This window comes from Lissotriton helveticus, chromosome 3_2, assembly GCF_964261635.1.
Source record: "Lissotriton helveticus chromosome 3_2, aLisHel1.1, whole genome shotgun sequence".
Lineage (NCBI taxonomy): Eukaryota > Metazoa > Chordata > Amphibia > Caudata > Salamandridae > Lissotriton > Lissotriton helveticus.
The window spans coordinates 241,314,755-241,339,613 of record NC_136062.1 but is presented as its reverse complement, the minus strand read 5'-3'; the positions used below and the strand labels follow the sequence as shown (position 1 = coordinate 241,339,613).

The 24,859-nt window shown below is 40.3% G+C and overlaps 1 protein-coding gene across 1 annotated transcript in view; it reads left to right on the top strand.

Annotated features, from left to right (window-relative positions):
• The window catches only part of PPCDC (phosphopantothenoylcysteine decarboxylase), a 1,035,307-nt gene extending 1,013,929 nt beyond the window's left edge, over window positions 1-21,378 (top strand). The window contains exon 7 of the mRNA XM_078685116.1: window positions 21,248-21,378. The gene's annotated coding sequence lies outside the window, so the exon portion shown is untranslated. The remainder of the gene's footprint in view (window positions 1-21,247) is intronic.
• Window positions 21,379-24,859: the final 3,481 nt, after the last annotated feature.

The window sequence follows — 24,859 nt, the reverse complement described above, 5'->3', positions numbered from 1 at the left end:
GAATAAAATAATAATTCAAGGTTAATGCTCAACCCTGGTACATAGAGCAGTACAATGATCAAGGGGAGAACATAAATGTATCAAATAACTTCTCTTATTCAGATTCCTATCGATCTTGCTTTCATAACAAAAATGTTAGAACTGTATCAATTATGGATTGAATATGTACAGATGTATACTTATTTGGGTTGTTATTATTCAAGTTATATTCTATGTCTATAATAGGAACTGACGCACTTAGAATGTAGGACTGCAATAACGGGAGTAGTGTGCAGATCTGAACAGATGTTGTTGGATTGGTACAATGGTGCACTAATAAATAATCGCTTATCTGCAATTTGTCTGGAACCTAACCCTTGCAAAGAGGCAATAGGCCGAAAGGTACTTACTTGCGCTGGCACCACTGGAGTAGTACCGTATTCTCGACCCTGTACTTATTAGTGAATCCATGGTGTGGATATTTCAACATTCTTTGTTTTGGATGTATGTTTCCTTTACCTTACTATAAGTAAGTGGACTGTATGTGCATCATGACCTGTCATCAAGATCTGCTATATTAGATTTTGAGTTCTTGCGGATATCGACTCTACTGTGTTTGAAATCTACAGGCGAATGTCTTCTCATGCTAAGCTTGCAATCAGGTGAGATGCGTACCGTCTTTCCTGACACCTAGTCAGGGTGAAGCATCATGTATTGCTGATGTTGCAGTCATTATTTATGTTGTTGCACACCATATGCTGCTGTCACTGCAGAAGTCTGGTTGCCTCCTTTTTTGTCCAAAGCATGCAGACTGATGGTTGGTGTTCCTTAGGTTTGGCAGTATTGGCTGAGTCTTTGAGTGCTAAAGTAATCTCTTATGCAGATGGCACCCAGCTTCTCTTCTCCTGTGGAAAAGGAGAGGAGTTACCTGGAGAGGCTATTAAAAATGGCCCCTCTAGAGTGTTCCAGTGGTTGGCAATTAATCACCTTTAATGCAACCCAGATAAGACCAAGATTATGATCTTCGGTTCATCCCCCCCCAACCTATGGAGATTTTAGTGGCTGAAGGGTGCTCTCCTTCTGGGCCCCCAACAGAGCTCTATAAGGAATTTAGGCAAATTTTATAGTGCCCTTTCCTTTCAACCACAGATTCAGGCTCTGATAGGTTCCTGCTTTGGGACCCTTCGGATGCTGAATGAATTCTTTCCCCTTTTTTGTTAGAGCATTAATAACCGCTAAACTGGATTATGGGAATGCTTTCTACTTGGGCCTCCTGGAGTATCTCCTATGCAGACTTCAGGTAGTTCAGAACTCGGTGCTTCTCAATCTCCCTCTACGGTCTCACATGGCCGCCCATCTAGAGGCCCTTAATTGGCTTCCAATAAAAAAGAGTATACGATTCAAGGCTATGGTTCCGGTACATAAAGCCTTGCATGGTTCAGGGGCCAGCTATCTGAGGGAGAGGATCCATGACTATATCCCTGCCTGAACCCAAGGTCCCTTTCTGAACACTTGGCTAAAGTCCCACGTATCGGCCGGCTTAGAACAGGCGATATGCAACAACAATTGGATCTGTGGGGAGAGAGAAAATTTATTGAGAGAAAATTTATTCTGCAAAACATTAATCAGTATCAAACATTTTTCGTGTTGTGGCAAATCAATTGCGCCCCAATGGGGACAAAACAATACTACAAGACACCAAAAAGAGACTTTGTAAGCACGGTATATTAGCAATCATATATTGTGAAGTGATGCAAAGAGTAATAACATGTCACAGAAAGCAGACAGGACTGTTATGAAACATATACAATAATTGAAAATACATAAATGAACAAAAATTAAATAAGGACCAAGACAGAATACACATACAATGACACAAAGGTTACATAAATGAATCAGTAGGGTGTCTCAAGTAAAACAAACTTGGAAATAAGAATGGCTTGACAGGAATAGGGAGCACCAAATATTATCATAGACGTTTCAACCCTTTATGTGTTAAATTCAAGAACATCACCATGGGTCTTCATCAGGACTGATCACAGAAAACATCCTGTGTGTTAAATTATATATTGGTATCAATGACAAGAACTAATCAAAGAAGTTTATCAAAAAGATATGCGCCATAATTTAAATGGACAGCTCCCCTGTGATTATGATGAGACGTAACCTCAAATGTAGGTGTTTACATCCAAGAATTAATGTGGTATCGAGAGGTTAAAGTCAGACCCCTTAGTATTCTGGCCTGATAGAGAGCAAAATGGGGAAGGGGAAAAGAAAACCTTGATACGTACCATTTTCCAACTCCCGAACCAGCTCGTCTCAGTGAGTCTACTAGCACCATTATTGGTAAGTGTACTTTTCTTCATATTTCCTCAGTGGATATCTGTGACTAATTACATAACCTGTGCTCTGGGTGTGACTTTTGCTTCTGTCAATCTACATTTTGTTATATTTCTTTTTAGGAAATTGTTAAAGTGCATTGGATCTCACTTTCATTTCAACGTATTTAATGGATTTTGGGTTGTATGTATTTTCTTTCTGCATGCAACATGCAATTAGATCCATTGACAACGTCTTTACAAAATTAGGGGGATCCCCCACTTTCTTGGGCAAGATGTAAAGAGGAGATCATATATTATATGAAGGCCATTGAAGGGGATAGCATGACTGCAGAGAGGAAGAACATACTTTCACACTGTTTAGGATCTGGTGGTCAAGTGGTGTTCATGACTCCTTCTGCAAGTCACATGACAAGACAGCCAAGAAGATATTGAGATTTCTTAAGAAGCCTTACTGAGAATGGAGTACCGGTTCTAACCAACATCCAGCACAGTACTTGATAGGTTTAAGTTCTTGAGGTCAGAAAGATGGTGAATCTTTTGGTGAGTTTCATACAGCGCTAAGAGCACTTTCCATCACATGTCATTTGGTGCCAATAACTTATGAGATGAAGGGGTCAAATTATTGCACATGTCTAAAGTAAGAAAATAAAAGAACAGCTTTGGTTTATGTAGGAGCATATACTACAAGATGCAATAACAATAGCAAAGGCATTGGAACAATCCTAAGAATGCAACAGTTTAGGTTCTGGTGAAAATGTATGCAGTGTGACACGGAGTAATACTCATTCCAGTAATGCACTTCATTACAAGAAAACAGATAAATCAACGTTTTGTTACAGGTGGGGAAACTGCAGTCATATAGCTTATTTTACACAATGCCCAGTGATAAGCAAGGAGAGCTATGATCGCACTGGACCATTCACTTGTGTGTATAAGGAAGTTAAAAAAAAGTGACCTCAAAAAGTAAAGCTGCTTGTGTTAAAGATGGACGGGAATTAAGGTGTTCGTGCAAGTGTGGTAAGTAAACTAAAGATGAAAAAGGTATTGTGCTCTCAAATAGAAATTTTAGCAAGAGTGTGGAAGGTGTAGGGGTTAAAGGTCCACCTGAGTGTAGTGTTAGGATAATGAGACTTAGAACTCACGGATTCAGGTTTCCAGTGGACTGTGAATTACTCCGTAATATTTTTGGGAAATATTTGGCGATGTATTGCAGTTACATGAACTAAGACAGTCTGCATAAAAGCTGAGATCTTTGATGATCTACTATTGTTATCATTGGCTATGAATATATGGTACTGATGTTCAAAGAGAGGGACTCTCAAATCAAATTGTATGTAGAGATGAAAAGGGTGAATGTTCTAGTTTGGAAGGATCAATGGAAGCTAGAAATAATTTTGAATCACAGGAGCAAGGAACCTGTGTTAGTTGAGACAGAAGTGAATATGAGCGTTGGCTAACCAATTTCCGGATGTATTCCTAGAGCGATTGGAAAAACACATAAGATAATGGTTAATAAGAATGTTAGACTAGTGAAACAAAAGTTGAGAGGGATACCAATAAATGTGAGATAAGAATTATAACAGTTGTTGGAAGAAATGAATAAAGATAGTTTGATTGAAGAAATAGAATCATCAGCATAGCTTTCCCCTATAGTTTGGCAAGGACAGCATACAAACATTTGCGATTGTGAGTTGACCATAGAGCACTGAATGCCAATATTGTAGCGGATTGTTATCTGCCTCACAACATTAACACGGTTGTATGCTTACTTAAAGGGGAAAATATATTTTCTTCTTTGGGTCCCTTGCTCACTTTGCCACTGGATTCAAGCTAGCCTGGCTTATGACGGATGTTACCCAGAAACCGGTCCCAGGATGCTTGTTTCCGGTTCAGGGAAGACCTGGCTTGGCAGCTCGAGCTGGACTCTTCCCATGAGGCACAGGGTCAAGACTGATTTGCATATGGCCAGGTCTAAACTGGGGTGGCATGGTGAGTAAAAGAATGATAGATTTAACCCAGATCTCTTGACTGGGGGGTGAATGTTTTGAGTTGTTCTCCATTGCGTCCATCAATTGTGTGTCTTTTTCTTTCTTGCCCTAAGTGTGCAAGGTATGCCCAGATGTGGGTCCTGGGCTCACTGTGCCACTGGAATCAAGCTATCCTGGCTGACGAGGGGAGAAACCCCGAAACTGGTCCTAGGATGCTTGTTTCCGGTCCAGGGAGGACCTGGCTTGGCAGTTCGGGCTGGACTTAGTAGCATTGTGTAGGTGATTATGTGTCATTCAGTGCACACTTGCAGGCACAATGCTCACTGCCAGTGTAAAATCAGATCCAAAGGAAAAAGCAGTGTGTAAGTTTGGGGGCCTCATGTCTTTGGAGTCCTTAAAGTGAATCATTTGTAGAAAGTATGCCCTTGTCAGTTGGACTACAAGCCCTTGTGGCTTACTGGGTTAGATATTTCTCAAGTACAGACATGCAGATATGCTGAGTGTGACCTGCGATTTATTGCCATTGTTGAGTGTGGGTAGGGGCCAAGGCTCATGAAAGGTGAAGCTGTGAGTAAGTCATGCTATTTACGAAATACAAGATTTTGCCTTGCTGTCTAAAACATGTGCGATCTATGGGCCAGATGTACAAAATTGTTTACCGATCACAAATGACCAAGCGGGCCGTTTGCGACCCGTAAAATGCATTTTGCCATGTACAAAAGGCACAATGCGACTCTTGAACTTGTTACCAAATCTCATTTTGCGAATCAATATTATGAAGTGGCTTGTATAGGGAGTCCTTTCCTGATACCAAATAGAACTGGTATCTATGAATGTTTTGCAAAAGGAATGCGTTTGCAAAACATTCATAATTTACAGACTCCGTAGCGGAGATGGTAACCCATATGCAAACGGGAACGGGTACCCAAGGAACCCACCCCCTTTGTGAATGTTGGTGAAAACTTTTCATTTTTATTTTTGTAAAGCAGTCTGTTTTTCTGTACTGATAATGGTCTGTTTTACAAAAGATTTTGCTTTACTTAAAAGGCAATTACAGACATGATGGTCTGCTCACCCCAGCAAGCCACCATCCCTGTCATTGTACCCATTCCAAGTGGGGCGCAAATTGAGACCTGCCTCATGAATATTGATGAGGAAGGCCCATTTGCAACACATTTGGGAATCGCTAAATGTGTCCCAGTCACGTTAGCACATTTGATTTTGCGAGTCTCTAATTGCAAGTCACAAAAAAAATCGCAAAATCAAATGATCATACATCTGACCTTATATATCCCTATATATGTTGTGTGATAACTCTGCTGTGGGAAGCGCGAGTTAGCAAATTATCTGTCTCCCTAACTGAATATCTGCAGTCTAATGCTAGAGACTATCAGTGGCGGCCGGCATTGCTCGCAGGTGGCGAGGTGGGTGCAGAAGTTTAGGGGGGACTGCGCAAGTGTGGAGGGGGAGTTGCGATTATAAAAAAAAACATTACAAAATAAATAAACTACCTTGCTGCCGGGTCCCGCGTCTCTGTTCCTGCTCTTCTCCTGGAACACATGGAACAGGAAGCAGGCCCCACTTACCAATCACAACGCTGCAATGCAACATTGTGATTGGTAAGCACCTAGGCCCCCCTGACCAATCACAACGCTCCAGTGCAGCGTTGTGATTGTTCTGAGCATACTGGATGAATGCTCAGCCAGGGAATGGGGGCCTGGGCATGTTCTCCATGCAGGCTGGAATGCAGCCTGCATGGAGAACAGGGAAAGTGCGCAAGACGGTTTTGGTCGGCCTGAGAGGGCCGACCAAATAATCATTGCACACTTCGGAGTGGGCAAACCATTCCTCCCCTGCCCTTCTCTGACAGCAGAGCTGCCCTGCCCACCCACCTGCCACTGGAACTATAGGCGTGTATAACTTGTAGATAGGATTGTTCTGTGAGGAATCTGAGATTGTGTGTACTGTTATTATATTTTGTTAGTTAGTAGACAATGATTTGGGGCGTCTGAGCTCCTTGACCGTCCTCCCAATATATGCTATCTCTCAATAATACATTTTCGTTGATATCAGAAACTGCCTTTGTAAATCCTGATTTGTCCTATTTTTCCCTAGAGGCCAAACGATAAGAAGTGCTTATAATATAACTTGTTTATAAAACACTGTAAGGCCAGAGATAAGAAAGCTGCTTCGTCTTTTGTTTTATGAAGAGTTAATTTCAGGAAAATCAGAGTAGTGATAATTTCTGTTAGCCCAAAAATTTGATATGCTTAAAGTCCACTTAATTGCACATTATTCTAAAGATACTTTTGAGAGGATCTAAACATCACATTGCGCCTCTAACTATGGTGTCTGAATTTCCAACATCTATGTCACCAATGAGCAGCACTTGACACCTCCGGGTGTGTCAAAGGAGCCCAACGTTGTACATGACTAGGGCCCTGTGATTGTCAACACTTTGACGCAGGTGGTCTCCTAGCTCTGAAGCCCACTCATGGCCTCAGCAGAATTATTCCATGTTTGGCCACAGTGGTACTGTTGCCACAGCTGAAAAGCAAAGCAGTGTGGTGTAGTATACTCAAGGTCAGTCACCAGTTAGTAGAGGTGGAAAGAGTTTGGTGGCTAGGTCAGGCTGTGAACATGTTGTCCCTGTGTGGCTGTCATGAGCCAGGCAGTAGATTATCTGTGGTCAGAGATCAGCCTGACTTTGTCAGAACATTGTGGCTTTTTAGAAAGAGGCTACTGCATTCACACCTCTTTTCAGGCCTTTGCTACTACAAAGCTAACTCACCTTTTAGTGTGCTTTGAAATGGTGAGGACATCCGAGGGGGGTTTATGACAGATTAGACAAGCACAGTGTGTGTTTTAGCTTAGGGCTCACAAAAATAAATAAACAAGTACATTCATGATATTTGCAGTGATACTGGGCTCACCTATAGAAAGACAAACATGCCCTTCTTTAGGCCCTAAGACGAAAACCCTCCGTAAAACAGGGGCGTGGAGAAAAAATATTAGTGCATGATTTCAAATGCAAGCAACATAGCTAAATAGAGGTCAAAATAAATAAGGCACAAAAGAGAAAATGTTTGGAAAAGAAAGCACACTTTAAAAAAGTGCTAATTGTGAGGTAGGTGATTGGGCAGTAATATCGATTCATGAAGGATAGAAGAGGTCCTGCAAAAAAAATGTTTTTTTGAACAATTCAGAATGGCTTTCTTTTGTGTTCACTGGGGATTTTCTATATCTGGCTTGTTGATGCCAGCAAATGCCCGCTGTGAGTCCTCAACATTCACTAGGAAATGGATGGTGCATAACTTTAACTTAGGAGGGAGTCACTTGGCAAACCTAAGGAAAATTCCAAGAGGTGAGAATAAAACTCCCATCAGGATTTGTAATATTTACTAGTGTAAGCTAAAAGGGTTTTTATTATTTAATAGGATGGTATTTAATAAAAATGAGTTAACCCTTGTACGCTAGAGGGGTTATTTTGAAATGTCACTTGCTTTATGACCTCACTTGAGGTGTTATTATAAACCCAACATTAGAAGCAGCTTCCCAGAAATACATAAGAGAAGGCTAAGCCAATATGGGAAAATAATTAATGGATAAAACACAGACCTGGCGTAGAGAACACTGAGAACGGAAGGTGAAAAGGGTAATGAAAGGAGAAGCAGAGTGCAGAGAACAATAGGTAATTCCTAGTCTAAAACAGTATTAGACAGTGAGAAACTCTCAGATGTAGATTCTTCTCTTGAATCCTCTCCAGCTGGGGGTTTTCCATGAGGACAACTCGGTACTGATGTGGGCAGCACAGGAATAAAATTATAATTTGAGGTAAATGCTGAACCCTGGTACATAGAGCAGTACAATAATGACCAGGGGGGGTGGGCATACATGTATCACTCGCCTTCTCTTATTTAGGTTCTTATTGATTGTGCTTTATGACAAAAACTTTACAACGGTACCAAGGGAACAGGGGAATTTGCCCCAGGAACAGACAAATGGTAAGCTTAAAGCATGTGTTGGTCTTCACACACTGCATCACATAGTATATCGAAATTTGTTGTGTGTGCAACTCTCAGCTCTGACAAGCATTAATCAGGGCAAAAGGTTCTATACACACGGGTTCCAATAAATATCAATGTCTGAAAAGAGAAAACACAAAAAGATGCTATCAGTAAAAAAAGTGAAAACACTGGTATCTACCTTATTTCTCAAACCTGTATTAAAAAGGCTACTGACCCTTCCCTAAATAGTCCAGATGGTCTGGTAGTAACAAGAGAGATTTATGAAATAACAATCCTGAAAACTGATCACAACAGTAGGTTCACTATCGATGTCAGGGGACCTGAATGCAGGTTCCTCCCTCACAAGAGCATACTACAGCTAAACTGAGAGGGAGTACCTCTTGCAAGCCAAGAAGATTTAAAGATGACACTGATAGATGAGTTGTTTGATTCAGAAGTAAAATACATTAAATAGAAATAAACCTTCACTTACCCCAGGTTAATTACAGATCCACTTCAAGTACATCAGTCTATTACATATTGCATACATCCTAGTTACTGCCCTACAGTGCCTTTCGGAGAATCTCTACTAGTACCCGTTGCAGGAGACTTGTAAATTGAAGGAGTACCAGAAGTGCTGACAGCGGAATAGATGTGTGATTTAGTTTGGTGGTTATAATTGTACCTGCCCACGGTACAGTCAACCAAGCACAATTAATCTGAAACAGCATAGAATTGCTGGCCACAGATGTTTTTCTGCTTAGAGTGGCAGGAAATGTCTCAGATAATATCTCTAGACCCTTGAGCTTCCAGTGATTGTTGGGCACTATCCTTGGTGGGTAATTCAATTTTACGACTGGTGTCCCACGGCTTAAGTTCCTTTCGACTGCGAAATGTTAACCAAGAATATATTTGCACCCTTTACTGTCCAATAATAGCTTGGTTGGACACTATTGGCTTACTCCAGCCAGTGGAGTTGAGACTGTGGTGCAACATACCAGTGTTCATCGTGCTCAGTATTAAATAATGGGGATACCCAGTAATGCGCAGAACCCGGGGACTATTACATTAAATGAGCACTGGTTCTGCCATAACACACTTGCCAAAATTCAACTTTTAAACTTTTTTATCCCCTTCTACCTTTGGATTACATTTAATGTTATAAACAAATCCGTCTAAACACATATTATTGAAAAAAGGCACAAACAAATTGTACTATTTGGAAGTGTATTTAGCATTTATATTAACAAAATCATGTGTCAATGTGGCACAGGACATATACACATAAATATGAAAGTGAAACAAGGGAAGTGAGGTGAATTATACATATATCGCAACGTAATACAATAAATACATACATACATGAAAACAACTACATTTAAGCACAGCGTGAAAACATGGTGATAATCTCAGGAATACCTGGAATTCTATTCCTTCTATTTATGAGGGTCAGGTTGGATATAGTGCTTCTAGTTATGCCTCGAGGTTTCGACCCTTGAATTATCATGCAATATGAGAGCATCAAACAAGGGTCTTCATCAGGACAAGAAAAAGATAGTCTGTGTATAGCCTACATAAAATGAAAAATATTACTTAGGACTTATGTGTTCAGACCATTCTAAATGGAACTAGGGTGAAGCTCACCTGATTTGCTTACCTTGTGAATTTGGTCCTGAATGGGATCCAACAGTTGATTAGAGGGCTATTAAATGGCTTCCTCATAGAGCTTGTGTATAGCTAATGAATACAAATCAGGGGGCGGGCACAGCGTGCTGTCACACCACCTAGTTCAATACACAATCATCTTTTTTATTGTTGAAATCTTTTTATTTATTTGATTGTTGACAACTGTCATGGCAAATAACATACACAGAGATACATTAGGAAAAAAGACAATAATACAAAGCCAAAACCAAGAGCGTAACATAAGCTTTGATATCCGTCATGAAGCTTAAAGAAGAGAAAAAGCAAAGAAAACAACAATAAAAAATACTCAGAAATGAAGAGCATAATAGGACATATACGTATATACCTATATGGCCAACAGTCGGCTGATCCCATCTGTAGCGCTTATCCCTGAGACCATTCCTTGATAGGGGCCCCCATTCTAGTACCCATCTCCTGCCTCCTTTTCCCCCTTAAGAGGTACAGAGACAACTCCATTATATACAATGCCAATATCCTATATATCCATTTTAAAAAAGTAGGAACTTCCAGTCCCTATCCATTGTGACCTAATGCACAGCCGAGCAATCGCCATTGCTATAAACTAAAAGGCGGCAGTATATCTAGATCTTCCACCCATCTCGGTATCCTCATCCTCACATCCCATTATGACCAACTCTGGGGAAATTACTACTGGAATTTTTAAAACTGAATTTTTAAAATACTCAATTTCATGAAAAAATTCCCCCAGGCTTGAGCACAGATAAAACATATGAATCGCATCCGCCGCTTGAGCTCCACACCTGCCTCATCTATCGCCCTTCCGCCCCCTCCACTTAGCAATCTTCGTAGGTGTGTAGTACAAATCAAACACTGCCATATAACATTGAGTCTGTAGGCTGCCAGAGATTAAGACCTGACTTGCCAGTTCTAAGGTGTAACCAATATCGACCCCCTTCTTTCCAAGTTTTCTCTCCCACTTGACATTCTGATCATCGATATCATCCCGAAAACAAGATAAAAGATATTGATCAATTGTACCTATTCTCACTTTCCTTTAACTTAATTCAACTATAGAGATCTTTTCAAACACAGAAGTGGCCCCACTGCGGTGTCTATCAAAAAAGCTCCTAATCTGAAGATACTTAAAGAAGTTGTGATTATTTAACTGATACTTCTCCCTTAAAAAGGAAAAGGATACCATTTGCCCATCCTGACATAAATCACCAATAACCTTCAGACCCATCCGCAGCCATCTAAAGATAACCTGATCCTGAAAAATCGATGGCAAAATGCCGGCAGCCAAAAACGGCGTATAAGCATTGATATTAGGAATTTTCCATTTACGCCGAATTTTTCGCCAAGTCGAATACGCAGCGCTAATTACTTTGAACCTCGTTTTTTTAAAATAACTCGGTTCCAATATCCGGACTAGAATGCCCTTAGCCGCCTCTCCCAGACCTATTTCATAAATAGTTGGTCTGTTAGCCAGCTGTACCTCAGCCCTATCTCTTACTAAGAGTACTCCCAAATGCTGCAGCATTGATGACCAATAGTACAGCAAGATATTGGGAACCGCCCAGCCCCCACGGTCCCTCGGGAGACACATCCATTATGCAGCCCTATGCGATCGACGATAGCCCGGTTCTCTCTAAAATTGACTACGGGAACGCTATCCTAGCAGGGATTCCTAAACCTCACCTAGCCCCTCTCAGGGCAGTGTTGAACATGGCCGCTCGACTCATATCTGGAGTAAAAAGATTTGAACACATCACTCCAGCTCTCAACTCCCTCAACTGGCTTCCCATGGAAGGAAGGTATATTTACAAGCTTGCCTGCATCGCACACAAAACCCTTCACTTTCCGGCCCCTAACTACCTGAACAATAAACTGGTAAAGGCAGGTCAATCCAGAACTCCGAGAAGCTCCAACTCACTCCTTCTTATTCCTCCGAAACTGAAAAAGAAAACCACACAATACCGATCGTTTTCTGGCAACGCTCCCAGGGTGTGGAACGCTCTCCCTAGAGCCCTTAGATGCAACCCCTCCTTTACCTGTTTCAAAAGGGACCTGAAACTCCATCTCCTTAACAAATACTTTCCTGACCAACGTCAACTAACCTAGGGCCAGATGTATTCGGCCTTTGAATGCGAATTTGCTAAATGGAATGTATGAAGCAAAATCTGGTGCAAAATAAGGAATCGCAAATTTGCGATTCCTTATTTTGCAATTGCATTTAAGGAATCGCAAATTTTGCGATTCCTTAAATGCAATGTATGTAGCAAAAACATTTAGCAAAATGCCCTTAAGGAATCGCAAATTACCACCAACATCTAGTTGGTGGTAAGTTGCGAATTCCTTGAAAAAATGCAAATTTTTGCATTTTTCAAAGTACCATGTGACGCACATACATGCCCTTAGTTGTTGTTTTTGTAACATACTATCGTGGTGAAATATCTACAATGGTATTTTACACGATGCTGGCACATATACGTGAGAGAAAGATTCCCTACTTCCCTATTTATCATGTTTACATTTCAGACGTTTTGTGCAATTGAAGTGCACACTACAATATGTTATACAAATTCACAGTCATTACATAAATTCTGTAGGGATTATCTACATTGGTTATATTAATTATATTAAAAGTTACATATGAAGTTTGACACGTTTCCAATTTCAGACCTATAAGACATTACTTGATTGGAACAACATATAAATATATGTACGCATTCATAAGATATATATATATAATATGAACCCATGGAGTCCAAAGCAGCAGTAAGGAAGGAGATAAACTAAGAGCAAAGCCTTTTTAAAGAAAATTATACTGGTGAGTTTCCTCACATGCAATCCTATATTTGTAATAGGACAATGTCCCTACAGAGGTTTTGATTTTAACGTAATGTTCTTCCCTCATAGTACAATCGAGCTCTTCTAAGATTGAGAAAATTAGACGAGACTTCCTTCCAAAAAAACCTTTTTGAGAAAAGTAAAAAAAAATTCTCCATTAACTAACAGGTATGAAACGGATACATTAATTACATGAGTAGAGATCCGTTGTATTAAACGATCATGTTTGTTTAAAAAAAATCAACAATCCTTATTCTAAACTAATTAGTCTACTTTTGAGTATTAACGGCCTATACTTTTTAGTCCATGTGGACTTATTTCTAGGTTGCTAAATATAATTCATGAACTATGTAACAAAGGAATGTTTCTCGAAATCGTTTATCTAATAAAGTTTTTTAGATTCTATTTAGATTTTTAATATTTGAACTATTGTCCTGAAGAAGGTGACAATCTACCTTAGCACTGAAATGCTGCGTCGACAGTTGTTCTAATTGATTCATCGTGTATACTGTTTAAAAAAAAAAATATGCTGGGTATATGTTTTTAAATATGTTTTTTAACTTTGTATGTATCATTTCAATGAAACATGTTTTCTGAATAAAAACGTAATTGATAAAACATTCCTTTGAATCTGTATGTCTAATTGGAAGTGTATCATATTGTGTATTATTTTGTATATTAACATGTAAATTTAGCAACCTGGTACATTTGTCTCAATACTGCATTAGAGTATGGCCTTTGTCTAATCAAATTAACCAATCTGGTTAGAGGATTCAATCCTCCTGTTTTCAGAATAGAGGGAGAAGGGAACTTTGTTTTTTGTTTTAGTGTCTACACCCATCCCTTTTCCAGGAATTAGGGTACCTCCCAATGTTTGAGACTGGGTAGAAAGGAGGTCATACCTCCTCCCAGGAAGGGTAGTGAAGTGGCACATCAAGCCGGTGAGCTTCAAAGGCTACAACACCTCTGATCAGTGCGTAATTTGAGCCGGTGCTTTCCGCTGCTCAGCACCAGCACTTAATTGGTTTCTGGTGCACCTAATTGTCAACACCATACTTAGAGCAGTCCACCACATGATGATGCAGCTAATCGAATTTAGAGATAAGCTGAACAACGTTAGTTTAGGAAAACAGTATACATTACAATTGCAAATACTGCCTCCCCAATGATTCCTTTAGCTTTGGGGGCCTGGAATAATCTGAACTGTCATATTTACATGCAAGAGAGATGGTTAGTAGTGGTTTTGGCAGCAAAGACCAGGGCAATGGGTGGTGCAGCCTGCAGTGGCCGCCAGGTCAGAGCCCTGGCACTTAATATTTTACAAAGTAAGCACTGCCTCTGATATGCATCTAGGTTGTCTTCCAAAGGAGTAAATAGCCCTCCTCCTGCCCCAGGCACATTTGCACCCAGGCAGGAAGGAAATTTAGGTAGTCAGGAGGCTTACCTCCCCAGAAGGCTAGCCACTTCTCTAGGGTGGGTTACCTTGTATGTAAAGCCAAGGAAGGTGTCTGCCATTTTTCAAAGTAGTAAAACAGAGGGTTCTGCACAGAACAAATGACTTACACTCCTGAATATGGCCACTTCAGTGGCAGATTATCAGCTGGGGTGAGTAGCCTATTGGCCACTTGCACCCATACTCTTAACTCTAGGATTTAAGGACCACCCCTGACACCAAAACCTCAGTTCTGATCCTCCTTGCTTCAAAGAAAACGAAGAAGAGACTCAAAAAGACGACAACAGGACTTACACAAACTAATAGAGGGAACCGATGCACCTGTGGCAACACTTATGAAACTGCCCGATCGAGACTAATCCTAGGTTAAAGGTCATTTACTTCCGACAGAGTGACACCTGTGAGAGCAAGGAGCAACACCAGACTCCCCTGGAATAATGGCACTAGTCCCCTGTAAACTGCAGGTAAAACAATGATCAGAATCAGAAGATTCACTGGCGATCGGGCCCTCCGAGGGATCACCCAAATTCAGATGGTCTAGTATACTGGGGAACTGTGGTCCTGCCTTCCATGGAGTTTCAGACAGCTACCGTGTTCCCCGGGACCACTGGACGTCAAAGTATCCATCTGCTGTTCTTACCGCTGCTAAGACTTGTAGTCACCAGTCCAACAACTGACCCCTGTACTCTCCGTTGCACCTTGAGGGACCTCCATCCTATCTTTCATCCAACATCAGCAGTGGCCCCGTTGTGTTTTTGCATCGTTTCCTGCAGTGGTAAAAACAGTGTTCCTGTGGCTTTTGTTCAGCACCAGTAAAAGCCAGGACAACTCAGCACCTGGGCTTCATGGGCCAGGCAAAATTAAACTGACTGTCATGGCTTGGTTCTGGCACTCGCATCAACTTTACCCTAATTGGGTTCCATGCAACTCGACCTGCAAGTGACTGATTGCGGTTTTAACCGTTGACCGCAATGATAAAATGTCAGTGCATTATTTTGCCCTAATTTATATTGTTACTATATTCCATAACTCCAGTTATATGAATCTGATCATGTTTATTTTAATGTCTAAATTAAGATAAAAATCTGCTTTATTTTTATAAATTGATGTCGGATTTCTTTTGAGTCGTGTCAACTACTAATCATCCATGCTCTGCAATGTTTAACACATGTTCCTCTAGTAAAGACTGACTGCTCATTGCAACCCTACCAGGACTGTGCTAAGGATTTATTATTATGAATCCAAGGACCATCTTTGGGGTTTGTGATAGTATTAATTGGTGAAGCCTAACCAGCATCCCCACATAATACTCCACCTTCCTACATTGATGTTACAGCCGAGGGGATCCTGAACTTGTGTTTTGGAGTACCACTTGGTCATAAGTGATTGTTCACGAAAATCCACTACATTGACTTTAGACACTAAAAGTATTTGTTAAACATTTTTTGATTATTTTACAATTGGAATTTCAGGGCCTTGTGTAGATTCCCATTCCAATAGTATCTCAAAAGGTCTGGTGAGTTAGGATAAAGGTTTAATAGTTTTTGTAAAGTTTTAAAAGCTCTTAGATAAAACAATGGAGACTGGCAAGACTGACTACCTGTCAGACCTCCCATCCTTAAGGATCAGTGACCTCAGGGTGTTGTGTAAAACAAGGGGCATTAGCTACAGAGGTACAGTCATAAAGGAACTCGAGAAGCTCATCTGCTCCTGTAAGGGGCAGAAATTAGAGAATGAGGGCCATTCCTCAGAAGAATTCCCCGAAGAAGGTAAGAATAATGCCCTAGAACAAATCGAAGATGATGGGGAAGAAGGGGAAGACCTGAACTCTATACCCTTTCCCAGGCTATTGCTAGTTGGTCTTTCCTGGATTCCACCGAAGGTAAAATTCTTCGCAGACTAAATAATTTGAACACATTAGCCCCATTAGAGGCTCTGCATTTAGAAATCGACCTGGTGAGTACATTTCTACTGGGCCTAGAAGCTATTACGGGTGGGTTTTCAGTTGATACAGTCTTATGATAACTCTCTACGGAGAATACTGCGGAAATAGGTCTTTATTAAGCAGAGGCATGACAGAACATGTAGGGAAAACCTTCACGCTGCCTTACCCTACTTTAAAATCAACCAAGGAGAACTGCCATCGATGTCAGTGTTGGTACTTAAGCTTTTCCTTAAAAAGTATAGCTCTGTGTTGAGTCTTGAATTAGATAAGGCTTCCTCTCTACTAAATCTCAGAACTAGGTGGGCACGTGCCTCTTGTAGGATTAAGGAGAATGCAGCCCTATCTGGATTGGAATATTGCTCATATTGTGTGACAATTGATTCTTCAATTTAGATTTCAAATGTTACCTTTAAGAAATATAATCAGAGCTAGGAAGAGAATCAAGAAAAATTATCGAGTTTGTAATTTATATTCATATGAAATCCAGAACTTTGGTCATGTGGCTTGGGGCATGTAAGCCCCAGAGGAGATTTTTAAAGTCACTGTTTATACATAATCCCCATGCCGGACATACTGTGATTTCCATCCCATACAATGATCCATTCCGTTCTTCCAGGTACCCACTTTGGGTGGCGTTACATCTTTTCTCAACTTTGTAATGTTTCTCTTTGCCAGGGTTAAGCCTAGAAATAGTAAATGCCTTTTATACCTGTTACCCCTCAATCCCCTTGGGATTGTGGAGTAGGATCACCTTGGGGTTGAACGGGACCTTCCAGGACAAGACCTCTTCCAGGCACGTCACCCTACCCCGCCAGAAGCCCATTAGGGCCGTGGAATCCCACACCGTTTTCAAAAATGTACCCATATTCACGCCACATCGAAGGCATACCGCTGATGTATTAGCACCCATGCCCCATAGGCGAAGTCTAGTGAAGTAAACTGGATGCAGATATTATAATTGGATAAGCCGTAGTCTGGAGGGCATCGCCGCTTCGCGTGGGGCCATCAGAGACCCCATCCAGTCGTCACCATATATGAATGTGCAATTTTACGATATTCAAATTGTTTTGCTTTTTTTTTTTTTTTTTACATTTTATTAACCTTGTGCTAGAATGTTGATTGTTGATTTATGTAAGCAGAAACGATCCGCAAAAAGACGTTTAGATACCATTAATGAGGGTGGGTGGAAGTAATGGGAACTATAAAACTATAATGATTTTTTTGTTGTTAATATATCTCCCTCTAAGGAGCGAGAAAAATGCTTAGGAAACCCTATAGCCCAGATGGAATTTATTATAATATTAAGTTAATAAGCAATACAATAAGGTAGAGATTTTTGTCTTATAGAAAGTTTTAGCAAATGTTGTCGTCCCGAAAATGAGACAAAAAACAATAAAGGTTTTTATCTGTTTGTGTACCAAGGTGCATTGTGGCACATCAGCATCTAGACAAAAATTACAGAGACAGCGGTGTTGGGAAATTTCACTTGTCTCTCAGACAACAAGTTAAAAACCTTTGCTTATATTTAATGAACCGGAGCAAATCATGCCAGACGAAGAGGCCTGTGTGACCTTAACAGGTGAGTAGAGAAGGACTGGCCCAGTTTGGTATTGGGACCTCAAATTTGATTAAAACTCGAAAGTACTATAATAGAGGAGAGTACACGAGATGAAATGAGTCCACATATAAGCACGATGTTTGTGTTGGCATTGATGGTGCACCAGCATAATTATGATGAATGGTCTTGAAGAGCGCGAGAAGCAAGTTTCCTGTCAAGTTTGGTCTGTATTTTGTAAATCCGCCAACGTGTCCTGGATGAAGGCCGGGATATGATGCTGGTTATGGCTCCATGTGTGCAATATAATGCTCAAAGTATGGACTGCAGTCTCAGGCGAAAAAATGGCAGCCATATTGGTTGGGCTAGCCCACTGAAGTATGCCTTAGTATAAAACATGTTTTGGTTTATTTATTTATTTTATTTATTTATTTATGAGTTTATATAGCGCTATGAATAAACTCCCAGAGGAGTATCTCCGCGCTGTAACAACCGGTACAGAAACTGATAAAGGAGCAAAGATTTAAAAGTACTGTGAGCAGAAGGGCTAATTAAAATGAACCAAACAGAAAAGTTTTCAAATATTTTCTGAATTGAAAGTGGTCATTACATTGCCTCAATGACAACGGGAGTGAGTTCCACAGGTTGGGACCTACGACAGACAGCCCTACCACCTAACCTGGTTTTAGTTATCTTAGGAACATTTAATAACAACTGGTCGCTGGATCTGAGGGCACGGGTGGGGACATAAGGAACAAATTTGTTCGCCAAGTACTCAGGTCCTAATTGATTGAGGCCTTTGTGGATAATGCAGCAAGTCTTAAACTTCACTCGTTGACGTATTGGTAACCAGTGAAGTTTGTGAAGTAACGGTTTGGAGGGGGATCTGGGGGGTGCGTTTAGCACCAACCTGGCTGCTGTATTTTGCACCACCTGCAAACGGTCCAAAACCTCCTCGCTTGCACCTGCCAGGAGACCATTACAATAATCAAGCCGACTGATGATCAGAGCCTGAACAAGGGTTTTCCTATGGGAGTCAGGGAGGAAAGGAAAGATTTTACGGAGGAGACCAATCACATGAAAGCAAGATCCCACGGTGATGTTAACGTTTTGCTTCATGGTTAGCTCCGGTTCCAATCTGACTCCCAAGTTCTTGATTATTGTTTTAGGCTCAGGAACTGGACCCAAATCAGAGGGCCACCATTCAGGGGACCATTGGATCCTGGCTTCACCAAAGAGCATCACCTCTGTCTTTCCAACGTTACATTGAAGAAAGTTGGAAGACATCCACCTTGCAACTGCCTTCATCCCATCGGAAAAAGATTGTAAAATTTCCGGGGTAAGATGTTTAAAAGGGAAGAGCAGCTGCGTATCGTCTGCGTAGGACACTGGGCAAAAACCAAAAGCTCTAGTAACACCTGCCAAGGGGGCCACATAGGTGTTAAATAAAGTTGGGCTCAAACAGGAGCCCTGCGGAACCCCCTTGGTAATGCCAACTTCCTCCGATTTAAACTCACCCATGGTGACAGATTGGGTGCGGTTGGAGAGAAAGCTTCTGATCCAGTCCAGTGCCCTACCGCCGATTCCACTCGCAGACAGTCGTTCGATCAAGATGGTATGGGAGATCGTATCGAACGCTGCCGATAAATCCAGCAGCACCAGGACAACAGAGTAACCCCTGTCCTGGTACAGCCGTAGATCGTCTGTTATCGACAGTAAAGCCGTTTCAGTACTGAATTTAGGTCTGAAACCTGACTGCGAGGGATCGAGGCTACCAGAGTGTTCTAGGTAGGTAGATAGGTGCTTATTGGTGTGCTTTTCGATGATTTTCCCTAAGAATGGTAAAAGGGAAATAGGCCTCAAGTTAGACATGTTAGACCAGGGAATGGATGTATTCTTCCTAATGGGTCTAATTAGGGCTTTTTTCCAGGACAGTGGGACCACTCCAGATGCAAGTGATAGGTTTACCAGTCTTTGAACATCAGGACCTAGTATACTCCCCAGCGGACCCATAAGTCTAGCTGGTAGTAGATCTGCCGGGCTTCCACTTTTAATATCAGAAAACAATTTCTGAACCTCTATCAATGATATTTCAGGGAATTCATTAAAGAAACAAGTATTGATAGGTGCTGTCGGGGTAGAGGTCCGAGTATCTCGGCTAGTTAAATCAGGACCCAGTGCCTTTATTTTATTATAGATGGCATCGATTTTCTCTGAAAAGAAACAGGAAATGCTATCACAGAGGTGTTGTGACGCCATGTCAGCACGTTCACAGGCTGTTGGTTTTATGAACGTGTTGACAATTTGATATAAAACTTTAGAATCATTGCCATCAATGGTCAAACTTAAAATGAGTTCAGGGTTAGGAAAATAGGTGGTTATGTATAGCGATCGTTATGAGGGTTATGGAATGTTTAACTTCTAGGGTTCGTCGGTTTGGAATAGCAGCCATGTTGGAGGGGAGAGGAGTAGATATGATAGTTTGAGGGTATCTCAATTAATCAATAACAACTTGCACTAAGGATGGAATATTTTTTTTCATAAGAATATTACACTGTTCAATACCACAATTTTAGATAGGCTTAGAATGAACCAGACTTTATTTATCCGGATAGTAGGACTTCTGTTGATACTCAATATAACATAACTAAACTAAAGTCAGCACGCACTATGGATATTAGGTTATTTGTCATAAATATGTAACCCCGTTATGCTATGTCCTGTGCAGCATTCCTGCTGAAGTTATTATTTTAACCACTTTGTTTAAGGATGTACATTCATCTATATAAGGAAAATATCTCTTAATCCGTATTGTATCTCTTGCTGGACATATGCTTCATAACAGGTCAACATTATTTGAATGAATCCAATCAATCAAATCTTTGTTTTGAAATATCAACTTATTCGTTTTCCATTTTTTTTATTTTTTTATTCAATTTGCTGTTCATCCCTTTCATTTAGTTACTTCAATTCATTTTATCCATTCGAATCCAACGTGAAGATGTTTCATGCAAACACAGGAGACAAGAGGGTTTCCACATGTCACGTCTTTTATTTAAAAAGCACCCAATGCATTTCGGGATTTATCCCTTCTTCGGGGGTGTCTACAATTAAAATAAAACAATCCATGTATGAGACCATTATCGCAATTATTTACTCATTGAATGCACAATTCAAAAAAAGTTAGCACCATATATAACAACACAGAATATTAACCATAAAAGAGTTTAGCCATGCTGCAATTATTACTATTTGTCTTGTAACGTTAATTATACATGAAAAATCGTGCTCCCCTCCGTGAAACGCACACATCAATATGCAATACCACATCGTTCGTCTATTTCATTTAACGCTACGCTACGTTGTTATATATGGTGCTAACTTTTTTTGAATTGTGCATTCAATGAGTAAATAATTGCGATAATGGTCTCATACATGGATTGTTTTATTTTAATTGTAGACACCCCCGAAGAAGGGATAAATCCCGAAATGCATTGGGTGCTTTTTAAATAAAAGACGTGACATGTGGAAACCCTCTTGTCTCCTGTGTTTGCAAGAAACATCTTCACGTTGGATTCGAATGGATAAAATGAATTGAAGTAACTAAATGAAAGGGATGAACAGCAAATTGAAGAAAAAAATGAAAAAAATGGAAAACGAATAAGTTGATATTTCAAAACAAAGATTTGATTGATTGGATTCATTCAAATAATGTTGGCTGTGCTGCTTGAAGGGGAACCGAATCTGAGTTCCCTCAGTGTTCTAGTTATATTGTAAAAAGCGCAATGGGACGGAGCGCCTCTATTTTGTATAAAGAGCCATTTAGGGGTTTTGTAACATCACGAGAAGCGCAGGATGGGGCATTTTGGGATGTGTAGTTTGTATTTAAATCACGCTATGTAGGATGGGTTGGTAATACTGAAAGTCCGTCATTTAATGGAGCCTTTGCAATCAAAACTTGTGATACACCACCTGGCTGCAGGAGGGGAGGAGTAACTTAAAGGTTAAATAGAGCGGGATAGTTGAGTTAAGGGTTCACGAGGAAAGACATGTAAGCTGTGGCTATGAAATAATTTTGATGTGACATGAAGATTTGGTGCTTGTGCAAAACGAGTCAGCACATTGATAGCCCGAGTTGTGAAATAACGGATACAGATCATGTGTCACGGTAAGGGTATTAGAAGTATGATCTGCTAAAGGGATTCTACAGGCGCGTTAAATGAAATAGACGAACGATGTGGTATTGCATATTGATGTGTGCGTTTCACGGAGGGGAGCACGATTTTTCATGTATAATTAACGTTACAAGACAAATAGTAATAATTGCAGCATGGCTAAACTCTTTTATGGTTAATATTCTGTGTTGTTATATATGGTGCTAACTTTTTTTGAATTGTGCATTCAATGAGTAAATAATTGCGATAATGGTCTCATACATGGATTGTTTTATTTTAATTGTAGACACCCCCGAAGAAGGGATAAATCCCGAAATGCATTGGGTGCTTTTTAAATAAAAGACGTGACATGTGGAAACCCTCTTGTCTCCTGTGTTTGCATGAAACATCTTCACGTTGGATTCGAATGGATAAAATGAATTGAAGTAACTAAATGAAAGGGATGAACAGCAAATTGAAGAAAAAAATTAAAAAAATGGAAAACGAATAAGTTGATATTTCAAAACAAAGATTTGATTGATTGGATTCATTCAAATAATGTTGGCTGTGCTGCTTGAAGGGGAACCGAATCAGTTCCCTCAGTGTTCTAGTTATATTGTAAAAAGCGCAATGGGACGGAGCGCTAATCGGGCATGCACGCCTTTACAGTTTAAAAACAAGTTCTAAAACAAGTCAAGTTTCACGATTAAAATGGGAGTACTTCGGTGTGCATCTTACCCCCCCTTGATGTTCTTTGCCAGAATTACCGTCCTATGGTGAGATTGCACCCTTGGATTAACAAGTTAAAAGCAAGTTGCATTCAAAGGGAACCAAACAAATATGGATTAAATGACTATTTACACAGGAGCTGGTTTTCACCGATCACAGATGAGTTGTGTTTACTCAGACGAGAGCGCAGAGCACATTATATTTATGGATATGAACTGATGAAATGAAATTATATTGATATATACTTTTGAGGGTCAATGTCTGTTGCTTTAGAAACATTCATGTTGATATTGCGGGCCGTCTCTATTTTGTATAAAGAGCCATTAAGGGGTTTTGTAACATCACGAGAAGCGCAGGATGGGGCATTTTGGGATGTGTAGTTTGTATTTAAATCACGCTATGTAGGATGGGTTGGTAATACTGAAAGTCCGTCATTTAATGGAGCCTTTGCAATCATAACTTGTGATACACCACCTGGCTGCAGGAGGGGAGGAGTAACTTAAAGGTTAAATAGAGCGGGATAGTTGAGTTAAGGGTTCACGAGGAAAGACATGTAAGCTGTGGCTATGAAATAATTTTGATGTGACATGAAGATTTGGTGCTTGTGCAAAACGAGTCAGCACATTGATAGCCCGAGTTGTGAAATAACGGATACAGATCATGTGTCACGGTAAGGGTATTAGAAGTATGATCTGCTAAAGGGATTCTACAGGAGCGTTAAATGAAATAGACGAACGATGTGGTATTGCATATTGATGTGTGCGTTTCACGGAGGGGAGCACGATTTTTCATGTATAATTAACGTTACAAGACAAATAGTAATAATTGCAGCATGGCTAAACTCTTTTATGGTTAATATTCTGTGTTGTTATATATGGTGCTAACTTTTTTTGAATTGTGCATTCAATGAGTAAATAATTGCGATAATGGTCTCATACATGGATTGTTTTATTTTAATTGTAGACACCCCCGAAGAAGGGATAAATCCCGAAATGCATTGGGTGCTTTTTAAATAAAAGACGTGACATGTGGAAACCCTCTTGTCTCCTGTGTTTGCATGAAACATCTTCACGTTGGATTCGAATGGATAAAATGAATTGAAGTAACTAAATGAAAGGGATGAACAGCAAATTGAAGAAAAAAATGAAAAAAATGGAAAACGAATAAGTTGATATTTCAAAACAAAGATTTGATTGATTGGATTCATTCAAATAATGTTGGCTGTGCTGCTTGAAGGGGAACCGAATCTGAGTTCCCTCAGTGTTCTAGTTATATTGTAAAAAGCGCAATGGGACGGAGCGCTAATCGGGCATGCACGCCTTTACAGTTTAAAACAAGTTCTAAAACAAGTCAAGTTTCACGATTAAAATGGGAGTACTTCGGTGTGCATCTTACCCCCCCTTGATGTTCTTTGCCAGAATTACCGTCCTATGGTGAGATTGCACCCTTGGATTAACAAGTTAAAAGCAAGTTGCATTCAAAGGGAACCAAACAAATATGGATTAAATGACTATTTACACAGGAGCTGGTTTTCACAGATCACAGATGAGTTGTGTTTACTCAGACGAGAGCGCAGAGCACATTATATTTATGGATATGAACTGATGAAATGAAATTATATTGATATATACTTTTGAGGGTCAATGTCTGTTGCTTTAGAAACATTCATGTTGATATTGCGGGCCGTCTCTATTTTGTATAAAGAGCCATTAAGGGGTTTTGTAACATCACGAGAAGCGCAGGATGGGGCATTTTGGGATGTGTAGTTTGTATTTAAATCACGCTATGTAGGATGGGTTGGTAATACTGAAAGTCCGTCATTTAATGGAGCCTTTGCAATCAAAACTTGTGATACACCACCTGGCTGCAGGAGGGGAGGAGTAACTTAAAGGTTAAATAGAGCGGGATAGTTGAGTTAAGGGTTCACGAGGAAAGACATGTAAGCTGTGGCTATGAAATAATTTTGATGTGACATGAAGATTTGGTGCTTGTGCAAAACGAGTCAGCACATTGATAGCCCGAGTTGTGAAATAACGGATACAGATCATGTGTCACGGTAAGGGTATTAGAAGTATGATCTGCTAAAGGGATTCTACAGGAGCGTTAAATGAAATAGACGAACGATGTGGTATTGCATATTGATGTGTGCGTTTCACGGAGGGGAGCACGATTTTTCATGTATAATTAAC